General features: G+C 28.9%; 1 protein-coding gene across 1 annotated transcript in view; it reads left to right on the top strand.

Moving 5' to 3' along the window:
- The window catches only part of LOC123293928 (homeobox protein HMX3-B-like), a 98918-nt gene that overhangs the window by 19905 nt on the left and 59841 nt on the right, over window positions 1-19172 (top strand). The window lies entirely within an intron of this gene.

The following is a 19172-nucleotide window of genomic DNA, read 5'->3' on the forward strand; positions in this document are numbered from 1 at the left end:
ATTTTCGAAGTTACCGCGTAATAAAAAAATACTCTCGTTATGGAATAAACTCACTGGCGAACGGATACTATTTTGCAAACAATTTCATACAATATATATAATAATAAAATTAAAATCGGTTATAATGACGAGTCGGTAATAAAGACGTAATTGAAAAGGGTTCTAAGTGAATCTCTATATAATACATATGAATATACCGGCTACAATAACGACTTAACGGCTATAGCGACCAATATTCATTGGAATTATAGGTCTTTCGCTTTAATATAAAAATATATGTTCATATCGCTTATAATGACTTTCGGTTATATAGAGAATAAAATTATTGACATTTAATTAGTAAAACACTTTTCTAATATAATTCGTATCTAACTCCTTACCGGCATGAAGTGAGGTGTTAAAAACATGACTTTATATAGTACAAAACAGTAATCTACCATAGCTATCACATGACGTCACGCAATCATCATTATCACAAATAAGAATTGTGATTATCATTATCAAATATGTCATATTTATAAATGTACTTGCCTGCCTACTGTTCAAGAACTATAGTCTTTTCAGAATAACCAACAGTTTTAAATAAATCTTATATATTTAATCGAGCAATTCTTGTATATATATATATATATATATATATATATATATATATATATATATATATATATCAACGATCTTGGAAATGGCTCCAACGATTTTTATGAAAATGAGTATGCAGGGGTTTTTTGGGGCGAAAAGTCGATCTAGCAAGGTTTCATTTTTAAAAAACGTCGTTTTATTCGTCTTTTCATGAAAAACTGAAACCGGCAATGCAAATTATAACTCTTCCTGACATCTATTGATGTATATCGTAGTTAATGAAATACAATGCAAATTATAACTCTTCCTGACATCTATTGGTGTATATCGTAGTTAATGAAATAAAATACATTACCGGGACATTCAAATTGGTATTTGTGTGGAGACATTTAAAACGGTCTTCTATTAGTGATAAAATTTGTGTCTTTTTAAGAATACCGAGCAAAGCTCGGTCATCCAGATATTGAATTATTAAATACCTACGCTGATTAAATTTTGTTTACTAGATCGTACACTATTGTATGTCAAAATTTTCCAAGAAGAGATATTTATGACCAAGTCGTAACCACAGAATTTTTAAGTGAGTTGCTAATTTTAAGGTATTTATAACAACATGAGAAGAAGAAAGAAGGAAAATTTACCTATGTGCTGTGCTGTGTACTGCTTGCTATACTGTGCGCACAGTTGAGCAATATATGAGAGAAGTCGTTATGGTGTTCACAGATTAACTGCATTAATACAACTACTATTTAAAGAACTATATTTTGCTCTTTCTTAGATCTTGCGCTCTCTCTTACTCCGCTAGAAATACCTTAATGGTTTTAAATGATGTCCCACTTATCTGAGTCAAGGGAAACGAAAATTTTTAAAGACAACAAATTAATCATGTAATCGTTTGTCTAGGACTCAATTTGGATTACAGTCACCGTTTAAAATAGCCACGATTTTATGGTAATCGAAATAAACGAATCCTGATCGCTAAGCGAAAAAAAATTATTATATTCAATAATTTTTAATAATTAGTTCGTTGATATTACGTTTCAAAGCTTCCCTTACAGTATCGGTTATTCTAAATATGTGTGATATTTCTGAATAGACTATATCTTTTTAAATATTATTCAGTTAGTAAAGTCGATGTTGTTGTTTGATGTGCGTGATTCTACATGATTTATCATAATCGTGAAAGAATGAAGAATATTTCATTATGTAATGATAACTCTACTTAGATATGAGAGATTCTTTTTGACTTCATATATATCTATCTATATATATGTAGAACGGCTTCTAACTAATGATTAAAAAGGCCTTAATAATTAACCACTGATGCACTAATGAAAGTTTTATTTACACCTATATAGGTATATAGTGAAGGTGTTTTAATTAGCTTTATTTTATTATTTTATTAAATAATATCTGGTATCTATTAAGATATGCTTTTATTAAGGTAGTTGTTATAATAAATCGGTCTTTTTAAAAGGAGTTTTTATTAAGGTTATTTGTACCAGTTTTACGAGATATTGCAATCATATTTGATGAAAAGTTTGCATGATATCTTAATATAGAAAAAAAAATTGTTATGTCAAAATTCCTTGCACGGAAATAAGAAAAAAGTTTAACCATATCACGAGATGCACGATGAGTTTCAAATAAAAATAATACAATAGTGAATCAATAATAATTGAATTTACATAATAATTGATTCCTTTCACAAAAATAAGTGAGAAAGCCATGTAAATATCTTGTTTGCTCATACGGTTACGCGAATTTTTCCTTCAACATTCGCATTATGAACATTTTGCTCAAGCTTGATTTAAAACACAATTAACTGTTATTTTTTAAATGGTATTTTTGGTTGAAACTTTTTCTATTTTCATATAATTTTATCTATAATCGATTTATCGATTTTTCAGATTTCTTCAACATATCTATAGACTTTTTAAATCAATTTTTCCAAGCCCTTCAAAAATTATGAGATATTCTCTCATCACGAGAGTAAAAGTGTAAATAAAAAATATTAACTTCGGAAATGTTTGCGTCTGCTCGTGTACTTTCGTTAGTTTTATATAAGCCGTACTCAGTAAATTAAATAAACTTGTGATAGAAATAAGTTTAAATTTAATTATTTAGATTATTTTCCTACTCTAATATTTCATTCAATAATCACGTAAAACAAACTGTTTTTAATAAGCTGGTGCATTAAAAAATTAATTTGTAAAAAATTATGTAGAGGTTATGATTTACAAAGTTAAAGAATAGTTAACGCACAATATTTGGCGCAAGTACAGAACACGGGAGCAAATCTCTCATGCGACTAAAGATTACCGAACTGCTGACGGGTTAAAATTCAATATCTCAACCCCATTAGTGACTAAAACGGCATAACTTAGGGTAAATTTTTGATAGTTTGAGTACTTTTAGCATCTATAAAGAAAATTCGTTAGGACTACGTTATATCGTTCAATTTTGTAGCTCAGTTTACGATCGATATCTTTCTCAATTTTTTCTTACGTTGTAGAAGATTAAGTCTACAAAGTAATAATTTCTTCTCCGAACAAATTTACCACAATCGTAAACATTATATAATGTTTAAACAATAAACCACATACTGCACCAACAAAAACTCTAAACCAAAATTTAAATAAACAGAACATAAAAACTGTCTTGCCACAAAGCAAATGCCATTGTTTTGATTTCCCGATTTCTTTGTTTTTATTTTCATTCTCTTCTCTGGTAAACCAAAAAGTATGCGCATATGAGAACAAAAAAAAATACAAATTGAATCAAAATAATTTAATTGAATTATAATCGATTAAAATTGTGGTTAAAACAGTAACTGAATTATTCCCACACAATCGAATGATTTAATAAAATTGATCGAATTTCAATTGACATGAAAAAAAAATCGGTAGCTGTTATTATTATTAATAAACAATAATTTTGAGGTGAAAATTATTATTTTTTTTTCGGCTTAAACCAATTTAAAAAAAAAAAATATATTGTAATTGAAAAAGTTATTGAGACGTGTAAATTTTTGTTTCCATTTTTATTCGTATTTGGTGTACTTCGGTACTGCCTTTTTAGTGGTTAATGCTTTTTTTTTGTTCCTTTGTATAGTTCCAAAATGTTATACTTTGGCGTTATCTAAATTGTGGTTTCGTATATTTTTTAATTTCATTATTTCATGTGTAACGAAACGTAATTTATGCTTGGGAACAAATTTTGAAAAAATAAACTATACCTAACTGTGTTGACTTGAGGAAAATTAAATGAATCTTTTATTTAGGGAGAAACGATTTTAGAAAGAATTCACCACAAAAACTTTTTTTTGAAAGGGTTACGTTTTCAAATGAGCATGATGACGTTACGTTTGAGTTATCGGTCTGAAAAAAACGCAGCTGGGAATTTGTCGAACACTATGACCACTTGATAACATTAATAATTATTTCGAAAAAGATTGTAGAAGGAAAATGTGGTAGTTTCGTCAAAACAAAGCCACTCACAAAGTTTCGAGTATGTATTTATCTTTTTTTTTTTCGATTTACTTTAAATACCTGCATAAATAAAACCTTACCAAGGTTGTATCAATTTTAAAATATATGATGTTGTAAAGTATTTATGCAACCATCAATAATTATTGGTTATAAATGTTAAAGGTTTTTATGGCTGAGTGAAAATAATTAGCTAAATTATCAAAAACATATATTTAACTAATTATAACTACATTAAAAATTATTTATATTATCAAGAAAACCTTTTTTTTAACTTAAACATTTTTTAAAGTTAGCTTTGTTTGTTTTGAATATTAAAACATAGTTAATAAAAAAAGATAAATAAATTGAAAATGTTTTTTTTACATGTCGAAGAGTTTCATAGCCAAAGCAAGCTTTAAATTTTTGAATATTTATAAGCTTTAAATTTAACTCGAAAGACTAATAGAGTAAGAAAAAAATTAATTTCAAAACAAGTCACTTTTTACGTCCTGAGTACGCTGTAAAAATTTCAACTCGATATCTTTATTCGTTTTTGAGTTATCGTGTCCCCAGGCGGGCGGACGGGCGGACAACCGGAAATGGACTAATTAGGTGATTTTATGAACACCTATGACGAAATTTTTTTCCTAGCATCATTATTTTTAAGCGTTACAAACTTTGGACTAAACTTAATATACTATGTATATTTCATATATACATGGTATAAGAAGTGTTGAATGCAACCCCACGCAATAGCTAAAAAGAATAAGTACCTAAATCGTCCAAATGGTTGTACGGGTTCAGAATTATATCGTGGCAAAATTAAATCCCAACCCTCCAGTGATTTTCCGCGAAATTAAATAATAAAAATGGCTACAGAAATATACTCATAAACTTTCGCACAAAAATAATATTTGTTATATTGCAGTACTGTGTTCTGACTTTCTATAGCGTAAGAAGAAATTCACTTAAAAAAATTCATTAGATTCTGTCACATAAAACTTAAAAATTGTATGCTAACAGGTAAAAATTTTAATCCATAGTCAATTTATATGAGAATATAAAATGATTTACATTAATTAGTTCCACTATTTAATTTTTAAAATCAATTAACGGTTTAAAATTTCTATTTAATTATTTCTATTCATAAATACATTTACCTAATATTTGACTGAAAATAAAATAATATTATATCGCACCGGTTAAAATGATCATTATTGGGTAATTGTTTTAATATGACTTAAGTTAAATACCTATTATACAGGATGCTTCAGGAAGAACAAGATTTCAAATTGGTTAAAACAAATTTGAGGAAGTCAATTCGTCGTTTTATCTGATAGTGGTTAATTATCTTTTTTATATTAATTAAAAATTATGTGTATATGTATGAAGGTTGGGTCGTTATTTCTGACTAATTCCTATGACGATTGTTCGCTATAACCGATATATGAGTTAATAAGATTCAAAATAGTATTACATTTTTTGTAGTATGTAGGTTATTTCAATAAATATTGGCCACTATAACCCATAAGTCGTTAAAATCGATGTCAATATAGCCGATACATTCATGTATGTGTTTATATAGGTTTATATATTTAGTAGCAAAACTATGTTTCTAAAATATTAAACAGTATTCCTTGAACATCCTGTATTGTCAATCTCGTCCAATAACCAGAATTAATAGAGCGATGTTCTTCTTTTGTGAGTCAACCTGTTATATAAATCAATAATAAATGACTAAGAACAAAATTAGTATAAAATTGAATCATGTTTATTAGATTTAAATATTATAAACTACAAATGGTTTTTTTTTATTTTTATTCAAGCGTATATAATTGTTAATTATTGATAAAATTAGTATATTTTGTATTATTGGTTTTTGGCAATCATGTATTTACATAATCATATTTTTATTACTAATAAATTTATTATTTTAGACTACACAAAAATTGGAATCTAAATTGTTTAAAGTTCACATGCTATTTATTACTTTCTAAATGGCTTAGTTTATGAGGCTTAGTTATACCAGAGCTTGGATACTGTTTTCAAACTTATCGATCCGACGAATCGATATTCGTTTAGTCGGCTGAAATCGATAAATCGATTATGGCAGTTGATAAACTGATTATCGATTGATCAAATGGTTGATTAAAGAAATGAGCGACTGTTTAATAAATCGATATTCGATTATAATTGACAAATCGATAATCTCTTGATTGATTATTCGATAAATCGACAAAAATATTTGGTATACTTCCATGGGTATTAAAATTTAAGTTAGCCAATTGGCCGTTTCTTGACCATCTGCATCAGTTTGTTCATTCTATGTAGTATCAAAGAAATATCCGAAATTCAGCTGTCTTATAATAAATTTTCAAAAACAATGTCAGCTCATGTACCACTAGTTAATAATTTTTCTCTGCTTACCTCTATACGTCATCAAAATATCAAATAATTTGATGAGATAATTTTTTTTTTTCATTCATTCATATATTTTCACAAATTCACGTGATAAAATATATATTTATTAAAAATAAAATACAAGAAAAAAACCAAAATTAAATGTATTTAATATTATTATTTTTAGCTTATTAATTATCTTAATAAACCGTTCTTACACACATATATATATATAAGATATATTACTTATTATTTTTATATTAATAGTTTAGAAAAAAAAAACTTGCTGGGAGTAACACATGACCCCTATATACAAATATTGTTGGGAATTGGTGTGGAAATTTGAATTTAAACCAATATTAACTTCGCGAGATAGCAAGGCTTACAAAGTTTCCTCAACAAAATAAGTTTATGAACTGATATTGGGTGTTGAATTATTATTCAATTTATACAAACGAAATATACTACTTTATGACACATTCGAACCATCTTGTGATCTAATGATGTTTTTCTATAAAAATATACTTTCAAAATTATTCAAAAAGAGTTTACGTGATATTGATTTAAAGTTTAAAGTACACCTTTGGATACCTTTATCTTGTTTTATGTTTTGCGAACATAAAATTTATTCAAAATAACTAAATAATTAATTTAATTTTTGATCAATTTTATCTAAAATATTCAACAAAAATTTCCAAAAAAGAATGCCTCTTGTAAAACTTAGTAAGACCCGACTGAATCAATCAAGAAAAAAATATCGAAATTTTTTTTAAAGTATTTCATTTCCATGCGCCAACACCATTTGTCACTAGTTTTGCAAACTAAAATTAAAAGCTATAAATTATGAGAGAAGTGTGTTTAATTTAGCATACGCATGCATATTACGTCTAAGCATTATGTACAGTAACATGACTGTTATCATAGATACGTAAATACTCTAAGATAGCTGACATCTTAGGCATTATTGAAAGTTATAATGATAACAAAAGATAAATTTTCCAAAAACAAATTTCAGAAAAAAAAAGAAAAACAATAAAATAATTGTAATATTTATTATACAGGAAAAAAATTGAAAAACCTCCGTTAACATTCGAACTTGGATTGGAACTGGATGTTGAGCTAATCGTAATACATTTCTTAAAAACTAATATTATTCAAGCGCTAATAAATGTGATGGAAAAACTATTATTTAATAAGTGTAAATTGTTTTAAACCTGTTCAAAGGTAACTGAAGCAACCATGAATTGTTGATTGGTTTTGAATATAGCATGAAAATCTAAAACAGTCTATAAAAAACTATATTGACACCAATTTTACTCCTTCAATTGCTTCAAACAGGAAAAAAATCCAACAAAACACAACGAAATAATTTTGATTTGCAGTCTTGTTTAACTTCCGACAAAGAAGAATTATTATATTTTTACAGTGTGTATAAGACATGGAAGTTAAAAAAAAAATAGTATTATGTACATATAATCATATTTTCATGTATACTATATTTATTTTTAGAAATATTCACTCAAGTATAGAAAGAACTATTAGTATTCTAATAATAATAAGTACTAACTAGCATTATTATAGAAAAAAATTGTTGTTTTTTTTACTATTAAACATGTGCTAAAGCCATGAATGGAAAGGTTTCGTAGGTTATGATATGTTTTTACCAATAAACAGAAAAAAATTTAAATAAATATACATTTTAGAGACAAGATTTTATTGTACTAAAAAGTATAAAATAATTGTTCTTATGGATCACTCATACATGACTATTGTAAAAGTAAAAAATTCAAAGATGATTTGTAGCGCTTAAAGCTTTTACCTATAGTCAAGCATGAGTGACTCATAGAAAAAGTATTCTATACTTTTTAGTACGATAAAAGCTTGTCCTTAAAAAGTTATTTTTTATTAAAATTTTTAATATAATTCTAAAAAACGTATGTAAATCAAATATGGTGAAAGAACTTGACCGTTGTCATCTGATTTACATGTGTATGCAATTTTAGCTCAAACGGAAACCGGAGAGTCTAATTGTAAGATTTTATTACAAATAATGGGCAGGTGAAACTAAATAGATGTGTCAAGCAAAAGTTTTTTGGGCTGAATTTTTTAACTAGCATTTGATCATGACCTGAGAGAAAATTTGAAAGAGAATCTGATCATACGAAAAACTAAATCCCTGCGGCACTTGGTTTTTGTAATATTTATCTGTCCATGCGCGTAACCAGGGAGGTTGGAGCAAAACAAAAATTTTCGGAAGAAAAATTAATAAAAATTATATTTGATTGTTTATGAATTGATTAAGGCATTACCAATTTTGTCCGCGGTATGTCCAGGGTAACGGGTTCGATTCCCACCGTCGCAACAAAAATTAATTTATTTAATAGTTGTGAGGGGCTGCTGTAGTGCATGGTATATGCATGAAGGAGGTGCACTCAGCCTCTTAAATTCAGGAGCTGTTAAATGAAATTATCAGCGGAAAAGATGATAAAACACATATATGCTATCACAATGGGCTCTATAGCCTAAGTGTGTCCTTCGTGGACAGCCCATATAACCTAACCTAACCTAACCTTTATGAATTGATGAAAACTATAGTAAAGTATAAAAAGTAAAGAAAAAATTCCTAAGTTTCTACTACGGATTCAAAATAAATCGACAAAAAAAAAGAACTATTAATCCTACTTTGATTAAGTGTAAGTATAAATTACCGTATGGTATGGATGTATAGAGGTTAAAAAAACAACAACGTGTTTAAAAAACATATTATTTAAATTATAATTTTAATTATGTGATGATTAAATTTATGTAATAATATCTAATTCTTACTTTATGAAAAAAAAATTTATATATATTTATTATTTGTATACCTTTAATACATGTAAATATCTCTTTTCATTTTTGTAAATGACATACAAATTATCAGCAGTATAGATTCTTATTATACGTTTACTAAGTATAGAGTGTATCAAATAAATACTTATTATGTAACACACAAAAAAATTGACATAGTATTTGTTTTTGTTTGTGAGTAAAATGTTGTCCATAGATATGTGAGAAATCTCCGCCCATGGGCAGACCATTTTAACTTGGACAATAGGATGGCTATTTCAACCTGGTCATTAAGGAAACGGAGTAAATGAGAAGCCTCACTTTAAAAAATCTTAGGTCCATTAAGATCCTAGTTATCCAGGGTCTATTGTATAACTCCAAAATGCATTTTAATCTGGCGATATTCTTCCATTAAGTAATGTGTAATCATTACCGAAAGATGGTTTCAACGATTTGTTTGCGAACATATTTGTTACTAATATAGCGTAAAAGATTTTCTTTTCCATAAGAAAAAAGGTGAAACTATTTCTGCTTTCATTGTTGTACATTCTGTGGACACGATAACTCAAAAACGAAAAAAGATATAAATCTGAAATTTTTACAGCGTAGTTGGGATGTTAAAAGTTCGTACATGAGCAACATAGGTCAATTGGGTCTGTCCGTAGGACCTATCTTGTAAACTTTTAGAGATAGAACAAAAGTTTAAATGTAAAAAATGTTCCTTATCAAAAACTAAACAACTTTTGTTTGAAACAATTTTTCGTAAATATCACTGTTTACCCGCGAGGGCGTAAATTGTATAGTATGTATTACATATGGCAATTTCAGTTATGTTTATGTGATTTGAATGTATGTGTAATGTGATAGAGTAATCAACACTGTCTATGCAAGGTATTTCAACAGTTAACTCAGTCAATTGTTTGTTTTCACTTGTGTTAACTAGCATGAAGACCAGAGCATTCGTTATTACATAACTCAATTCATCGGTTTAACACTCTGTCGATAAAATATCAATATATCGCAATTAAAAATAAAAACACTCCTACCAATTTCTATTCAACTAAAAATTTAACCTTTATGTCATGTTGTAAATATAAATTTTAGGCTATTTTAAGGGTGTACTTTTTTATACTTAGGAGCAAAGGTGAGGGAGTAAGAATGTGAATGTGGAATGAAAGAGAAAGAATAACTTTTATGAATACTATTATTGATGTGTTAAGAAAGATCTTTCAAGCTTGCAGTAACCAAACTTGAACAATCTTTCTCATGTAATGATAAATGGTTATTAGCACTGCACAATCCCGGGGAAAAAGATATAATTAATTCAACTGAAACGAATTCATAATCCGTTAGATCATGGGCACAAATTCGGCACTATTCAGTCTCGGAAAAGAAAAATATTTCGACAACTAATTAAATTTTTTTTAAGCTATTAAAATGTAGAACTATGCTTGTGTCTGATAGAGAAATCAAATTTTATTTTATTTTCTTGCGTCTTCTGTCTGCTAACTTACAAGATCTTGGTAACAATACACTACTTTATATTATAATATCGCTTTTTTTTTTTTTTGTTGTGAGTATTAATTTTGATGTAATTTGCATGGCTATTTATGGTTGAAAAACATGCAACATTTTATGTGTATTACTGAAACGACTAAACCGATATAGCCTAGTAATAAACACGGTGTATTACTGTATAGGTATATAAGTACCTATAAATAAATATATACACCTCATAATGATTTGAACTCAAGATAATTTGGTTGTATGGGTTATAAATATTGTATATTTTGTATAGTAAAACCTCGTTAACTATATCAACCAGAAGGAAACATTTGAAAAACTGAACACAGATCGATGAACAGTGGCGGATTTAGAGATTTGCCGCCCGTAGGCTATTCAATTTTGATATCTTAGTTCACAATCATATCAATTATCTATCAATAAAATTGCAACTTTATGATTTGTGCTCCATTATCCTCATTACATCAACTTTTCCCGTATGGTTAGTATCAGCGAGAACTATGGTACCGTGTTAGATCCTTGATTATTTTTATAGCAAAGAATTATCAAAAAACAATATTTTATGCAAAAAATATCTCAAACATGTACCAATTTTAAAGTAAGTTAAGGTATGTGTTAAAACTATACAATACTTATGTAATAGGAATAAAGCTTACACAAAAAATCTAGATTTGGCGAACGTTGATAAATATTTATTATTACACTTACAGTTACAAAACAACACAATAAATATATCCTTTCTTAATTATTTGTTAGTATTATAATTCAAGTCAAATTATAAAAGCATTACAATACTATTTTGCGACACTTTGAATTCGCAAAATCATTTATTATATCGTCGTACGAAATCTTGTTTATTAGCTCTGACTCTATGCACAAGAGAGCTAAAGCGTTTAGCTTTTCTTGACTTAAAGTCGATCGGAGGTAGTTCTTTACTCTCTTCAAGCAAGAGAAGCTTCTTTCTAGTTTTTTATTTAATAAAAATTAGTCAGTATTTTTTACGCATAAAGAAATAACTTTCTGGAATAGAATTTGACAATTTGCAAACTTGCTGCAGCAATCATGATAAGACCATCGATATAGTATCAAGATTGAATTGTGTAAGGAGATCTCATATTTATTAGGTACACGGAGAAAAAATTATAGTAATTATCAGTGAAGAAAATATGTAAAAATAACTAAATTTCGACTATAATATGGAATCGCTATTGCGATATTCTAAAAATTCATGATCATTACATTATAATCAAAAGCGTTTAGCAATTGTTTATACAGAGATTTTGAGATATTTATTATTTAGCACTGTATATAGGACTATATTTCGGTTTTTGTTGAATATTTTAATTCCTCTATAATTTTTGAAATTCGTATTTTGTGTGTGTATTATAATTTTTTCTAAATTTTGTCAATCGAAATAAAAAATTTATGAACTAAATTTGCCGCCCCTTAAAATTTGCCGCCCTAGGCTCCAGCCTACTCAGCCTGCTGGTAAATCCGCCACTGTCGATGAATGTATCCAACAACGATTTTCTAGACAGTTTTTTTCCGATTTATTTGCCCTTACAGAAATTTTAATTTATATTTGAGGGCAAAAAATTTGCAGCACAATTTACATATATCAGACACCTTTGGTGGTTGAAAAATATAAGATGTGTGTTTTAATGGCACCAAATAAGTACAGATATATGCTGCAATTTTATTGTCCGCAAGGTACCTTAAACTGTGGCTCTTGAAAAGACTAATCGGTTATGGGTTTCAAAATTATAACCACCACCGAGATTGAGAAATTTTGCCTAACTAATTAAATAATAATTTCTGTTAATTTCTGCATATTTGTAATCTGAATATTATTAATGAATATTAACGAGGTTTTACTGTACAGTGCGTTTAAAAATAAGCTTAATGGTAACAATTTCTGAAAAGATTTTTTCTTTTAAGGACATGTAACATATTTCATTCATATATTACCAACTTAATAAATACAAACATCAAAATATACTTCTTGTATGAAATTTTGAAAACGTAAAAAATTCACACGAAATATTTGGATGAAATTATTGTTATTAATATTTAATTATTTTAATTTATCATGTTTTTTTATTTTGGTGTTTTGTAGTAGATTTTGTTTTTATTTAGTCGTGTCAGTCAAGTTATGGAGTCCAACTAGAACGGAAGTATTTCAGAAAGAAATAAAAAAGAACTATTTTTTACACACTAAAAAAAACTAGGTACTAAAACTAAAACGGAAACATCGTATTTTAATAATTACATATATTTTATTTGTTATATCGAAAAAGAGACTGACTTGATGATGACAAATTAATGCGATTTCTGTCCTTCTTTTGATAATGAAAGAGTCAAAATTTTGTGTGATTAAAGGGCATATGTAATAACAGTGTTTAATTTTTGATTTTCTGTCTATTTATTCATAATTTCTTTCTATCTATTGCACTCAAATGAACAGAGTAAGGCTTTTTACAATATTTTATAGAAAATTTCTAAGTTTCAACTTTTTTTGGATTATATACTTATTTTTTACTTCTAAACTAGCCTTTTGAATCGGTCCAAAAGACCAAATTATTAGAAAAATTAGTCACCCAGAACTAAACTGAAGTATAATCGAAGTCAAATTATTAAATATTTCGATAATATTAGTGACACTCCCAAAAAACCGTGCGTTTCAAATTAATTGACCATAATTTTGACAACACACACACACACTATCTTTAAATAGCTAGCAGTTTTTTTTAATGTCAATAATTCTATTTATTTTATTAAATTATACACCTATAAGATATATTCATAAACAAAATTAAAAATTAGAGGTATATTTTTGAAGTAATTTAAAATGTGTGGATATATTAAATTACATATTTACAAAACATAAATTTTTTTTTTTTTTTTTTAATATATTTTTATACTGTGTGTTTAACAACTATGGTCATTTACACAGTTTAGATGTATGTATATATAAATATATATATTAATTACACTATATAGGTTAATTTAGAGTTTATTTTGTAATTTTGTAGACTTAAGGAATTTAAATAATTTTCGTAGGTTTTGTTCGTCATTTCCTAGTATTTCTTTGATGTCTGGTGATAGGTCAGCGTTTACTCTGTGGTTGTCATATTTAGGGCATGTAATGAGTATATGTTGTGTGGTTATTGGTACTTGGCAAGAATTGCATAGTGTTGGGGCTGTTTTTTTTAGTACATGCTCGTGTGTCAGTTTGCTGTGGCCAATTCTTAGACGGGTGAGAGCAACTTCGTCCCGACGATTAGTTTGGTATGAAGAAGTCCATGTACTGGTTTCAGTTTTAATTTGTCTGAGCTTGTTTGTCATCGGCACTTCCAGCCAAGATTGGGTTTTTTTTTGGTCGATTTTTTGCTGGCATAATTTAATTATATCTTCTTTACATATATTGGGATTATATGTTCCATTTGTTAGGGCTTCTTTAGCGGCTGTGTCTGCCATTTCGTTGCCTGCTATACCTGCGTGTCCTGGTACCCACACGAAAATGATTTTATGATTTTCCTCACGTAGTTCATGATATGCTTTTTGAATTTTTTGGATAATTGAGTTTTTTGTGCTTCTGTTTTCAATTGCTTTTAAGGCACTAAGGGAGTCACTAGCTATTAATGATTTGTGTGATTGTGTGTTGTTTGAGTTTTTTATTATTCTTAGTGCACTTAGGATGGCTTCAGCTTCGGCACTAAAGTTTGTACAAATTGGATTTAGTTTAAATAGGTGTTTATTATTGTTTTTTATTATTGCATATGCCGCGGAAGTGTCGGTTCTTGAGCCGTCTGTATATATTATTTCGTAATCATTATAATTTGTGTTAGTTAATTCACTGAAACATTTTTTAAATTCCGTGGATGTGGTGTTATTTTTTTTATTGTTGTCATTTAGTGAGTAGTCTATTTTTATATTAAATTTAATCCAAGGTGGTACGCAGGGAAGTTTTTGGATCTGGTGAATGTTAGAAACTTCATGTGGGCTGATCTGAAGATTATGTAAAATGGATTGTAGGTTGAGGGATATCGGTTTAGGGTATTTATCATGTTTTTCAAAAATGGTTTTGTACGTGGTATTATTGATGGTCTTTTTTAATTCGGTATTTGGTTTCTCATTTGCTTTAATACAGTATTTAAGCATAATCAGTTGTCTTCTTTCGTATAGGTTGTATTCGCCTGATTCACAGAGAAGACTATTTATAGGTGAAGTTCTGTATGCTCCTGTAATCAGTCTAATTGCAGAGTTGTTGATTGGGTCTAATAATTTTAAGCTAGTGTTTTTAGCTGTCATGTAGATTTGGCAACCGTAATCTAACTTTGAAGTAATTAACGCATGGTATACTTTTTTTAAGGATTTTCTGTCGGCTCCTGTGTTTTTGTTTGCGATGATTTTAAGAATATTTAGTTTTTTTTGCACTTCGTTTTTCAACCATAATATGTGATTTTGCCATTTTAGTCGATCGTCAAGATATAATCCTAGGAATTTGTGTGTTGTTGAATTTTTTATTTTAGTTTGTTTGATGAATATGTTTAATTTGTGTTTTCGTTTTCTGCTGAAAGATAAATATTTAGTTTTGTTTTCAGATATATTTAGTCCATTTTTGTCGCTCCATTCAACCAGGCTATCAATCGCTGTTTGTATTGATTTTTGGGCATAGGATTTATTTGAGGTGGCCAAAAATATCACTAGATCGTCGGCATATTGAATAGTTTGGATGGGGTACTGAAAGATTTCTACGATGTCATTTACTGCTATGTTGAATAATAAAGCCGATAGTATTGACCCTTGTGGAATTCCATTAGTTTGATAGTATGTGTTGGATACTGTGTTCTGTAATTTAATTTGGAATGTTCGGTTTGAGAGGTAATTTTGAATATAGGATGGTAGTTTACCTTTAAGACCCCATTTGTGCAATGTGGTAAGGATTTTGTGTCGCCATACAGTGTCGTATGCCTTGTCAATGTCGAGGAAAACTGCATCCAAATTTTGGCGTACAGCTAATGCATTTTTGATGTTGGTATCTAAAATGGTTAAACAGTCAATTGTGGATTTGTGTTGTCTAAAACCAAATTGGTTGTTGTTTATTAGATTGTTGGATTCTATAACCCATTGTAGACGTTTGTATACCATTTTTTCAAGTATTTTTGAGTTGTGGTTTAGTAGGCTTATAGGTCTATAACTGGATACTTCTAGTTTGTTTTTATTTGGCTTGAGTATTGGAATAATTAGTGAGTTTTTCCATTCGGTTGGTATTAGTCCTTGTTCCCATATTTCATTGCAAACATTAAAAAGTAACGATAAGGATGATTTATGTAGTTTTTGTAACAGTTCGATATTAATGTCATCAGATCCTGGTGCGGATTTTTTAATGTCATAAAGTGCGGAATTAAATTCATCTAATGTGAATGGCTTGTTGTAATCAGCTTCCACGTTAGAGTAAAAGCTGATGATTTGTTTTTCTTTTTGGTTTTTGTATTTGCAAAAGGTGGGATTATATTGATGATAGCCGGTGACCTCTTCAAAATATTTACCAAATTCATTTGCTATTTCTTTTTGGTTGGTGATTATCTTATCATTTGTAGCTATTGCTGATATTGTGTCCATACTATTTGTGCCTGCTGTTAATTTTTTGATATTATGCCAAATGGTTTTGTCAGATGTTTCTGAGTTTATTGTGGAAATGAATTTGATCCAGCTCTTTTGTTTTTCATCTTTGATTTCTTTGCGTACTTTCGACCTAGTTATTTTGTATTTGATTAGGCTATCTTCATCCTTATATTTTTTGAATTTTCGTAAAGCTTTTGCTCGTTCCTTAATTAGCTTGCTAATGGTTGTAGTCCACCATGGTATTCTTTTGTGTTTAAAGGTAATTACTTTTTTGGGGACGGTTTTATTTATTGCATTGTTGATACATTCATAAAGGGTGTCGATTGATTCTTGGATGTTGGAGGTTTCGCAAGAGTCTATTTCAGTTAGTTGAGTGTATCTCTCCCAGTCGGCGTTATCGAAGTCGTATTTAATGATCGAGTTATTGTGATAATTATTTTCAAATTGTACAATGACAGGATAGTGGTCAGATGAACAGGGGTCTTCGTGAATGTCCCATTTAAGTTTCGTTGCAAGCTGTATTGAAGCTAGTGTAATGTCTATCGACGAGAATGTGTTCGTTGCGGTGCTAAAATGCGTCGGTTTATTATTGTTTAGAATTATTAGATTGTCGTTCAATAGTAATAACTTTTCTATTTGTTCACCTCTTTTGTTTGTTTTATTATTTCCTGTCATGGTTGTGTGTGCGTTTAAATCACCTAGAAGGATGTAAGGTCCTTGTATTTGTTTTATGATGTTTTGAATATCGGCTGAATTAAATGGTTTGTTCGGTGGAATATAAATATTACAAATTGTTATTTTGTTTGTCCTGTTCATAATTACTTCTGTAGCTACAACCTGATGATCCGAGGTTATATTTACTTGCTTTGCGTATATGTTTTTGTGTATAAGGGTAGCGACTCCTCCACAGGCTTTATTTCCTCCCAAAAAATCATTTCTGAATGGAATATAATTTGTGATTTTGGTTTTTTGGTGGGGGTTTAGGTGGGTTTCTTGAATACATAGAATTATAGGTTCGTATCTGTTAATTAAGATTTGTAATTCTGCCAATCTTTTATAAAAACCGTTGACATTCCATTGAATGATTGAGTTCATTTTTTGGTATTTTGTTTTAGTCGTCATCGGCACTCGTTGAATTTATGTCTTGGGTTAAGTTGATTTTCTTGATGAGTTTTGTAAAGGTTGTTTTAGCATGTGGGTTATCTAATAGAGGGTATAAGATATTTATTGTGTGGGATAGGTCATCTGCATTGATTTGGTATTTTTTTATTATATGCGATATGTCTTTTATACCGGATGATTCAATTAAAATATTATTTAAGGTATCGAAGTTAATAATGTATTTTTCTGGTTCTTTCTCCATTGGGGCTTTGAGTATGTTAATTGAAATACTGGGCATGTATTCTGTTCTAGATTTTTTCTTTTTCAGTTTATCGTTTGTCTTTGTTGTTGTTTTTTTTGGCATCGGTTCTGTTGTTTTGGAGGTAGAGCATATGTTATCTATGTGTTGCATTGGAGTTTTTGTTGTTTGATTGATTTGGTCTGATGAGTCTCGGCTACTGGATGACAGAGTTCTTTTTTTCAAATGTTCATTATTTTCCGTTATATTGTTGATTGTAGTAGAGGTTATGGGGACTTCGTTTTTTTTAATTGTGTTTGTGGGTTCGTTCAGATAGTTTGTTTCTGGTTCATTTGATTGCATTTCTGATTTGTTTGTTTGTTTTTCTGGATTGTTTTGGTTGATTTGTTCAGTATGTGTTGTGTTGTTATTGGGATTTTCTGTGTTTTGTTGAGTGATTGTATTATCTGTTGTTGGTGTGGTGTTTGTATTGTTATTAATTAGTATTCTACAATTGTTTTCTGAATGGCCAAATTTATTGCAGTAGTTACATTTTATTTCATTTACTGAAAGATATAGTTTATGAATTCTATTTCCGTGATTTACTTCGATGAAGTCAGGGATTGCGGGATGGTCTGCGTTAACAAAAACAAATCTTCTGAAGCTTTTGATATGTGCGAATTCCTTTTCGGTAAATCCTGCTGACATGTGGTAAATATTAGAGACAACATTCAATTTATGTATTTTAAGTTGTTCTAGGATTGTTGTATTTGTGATGGTGGGGAAGGCCCAGATTATTATCCTGTGCGATTGAGTGATGTAACTTCTTAAGGATATATCTTGGTTTTTAACCTTGATTGATTTGAAATTTTCTGTTAAATATTTGACGTCGTTTTTGGTTTTGAGGTATACAATGATTCTATTGTTGGATATTCTTGTGCTGAATAAGATTTTATCTGCACCAATGTAGGAGGCCAAGGCGCGAATGTATTCTTTGAATTCTATATTTTGGATTGTCTCCAAAATGATAGCGTTTTCGTCGTCTATATTTTGCGTGGTTTGTTGTCCAGATTTGAGGGTTTCTGCGAAGGATAGTGAGTTTTGTGGTGGGGTTTGGTTGTTTGGATGATTTGGATTCGTAGGATTTGATAGTAGTTCTTGGCTCATCTTGTATTATTTATTAGTTGGTTTAGTTGTGTTTTATTAATAATTGTTTGTTCACTATTTATTATATAAATTATTATTATTTTACAAAGTCGTAAACAAGTTTATAACTCACCATACCTATGGTGTATTGTTGTATTCACTGATTTTAATTTTTAATTTTTAATTTTTGCTACACAATAATAGACACGTCTATTCACTGTCAATTCAAAAATTATAATCCAAATCACATTTTTATT

This window comes from Chrysoperla carnea, chromosome 1 (assembly GCF_905475395.1).
Source record: "Chrysoperla carnea chromosome 1, inChrCarn1.1, whole genome shotgun sequence".
Lineage (NCBI taxonomy): Eukaryota > Metazoa > Arthropoda > Insecta > Neuroptera > Chrysopidae > Chrysoperla > Chrysoperla carnea.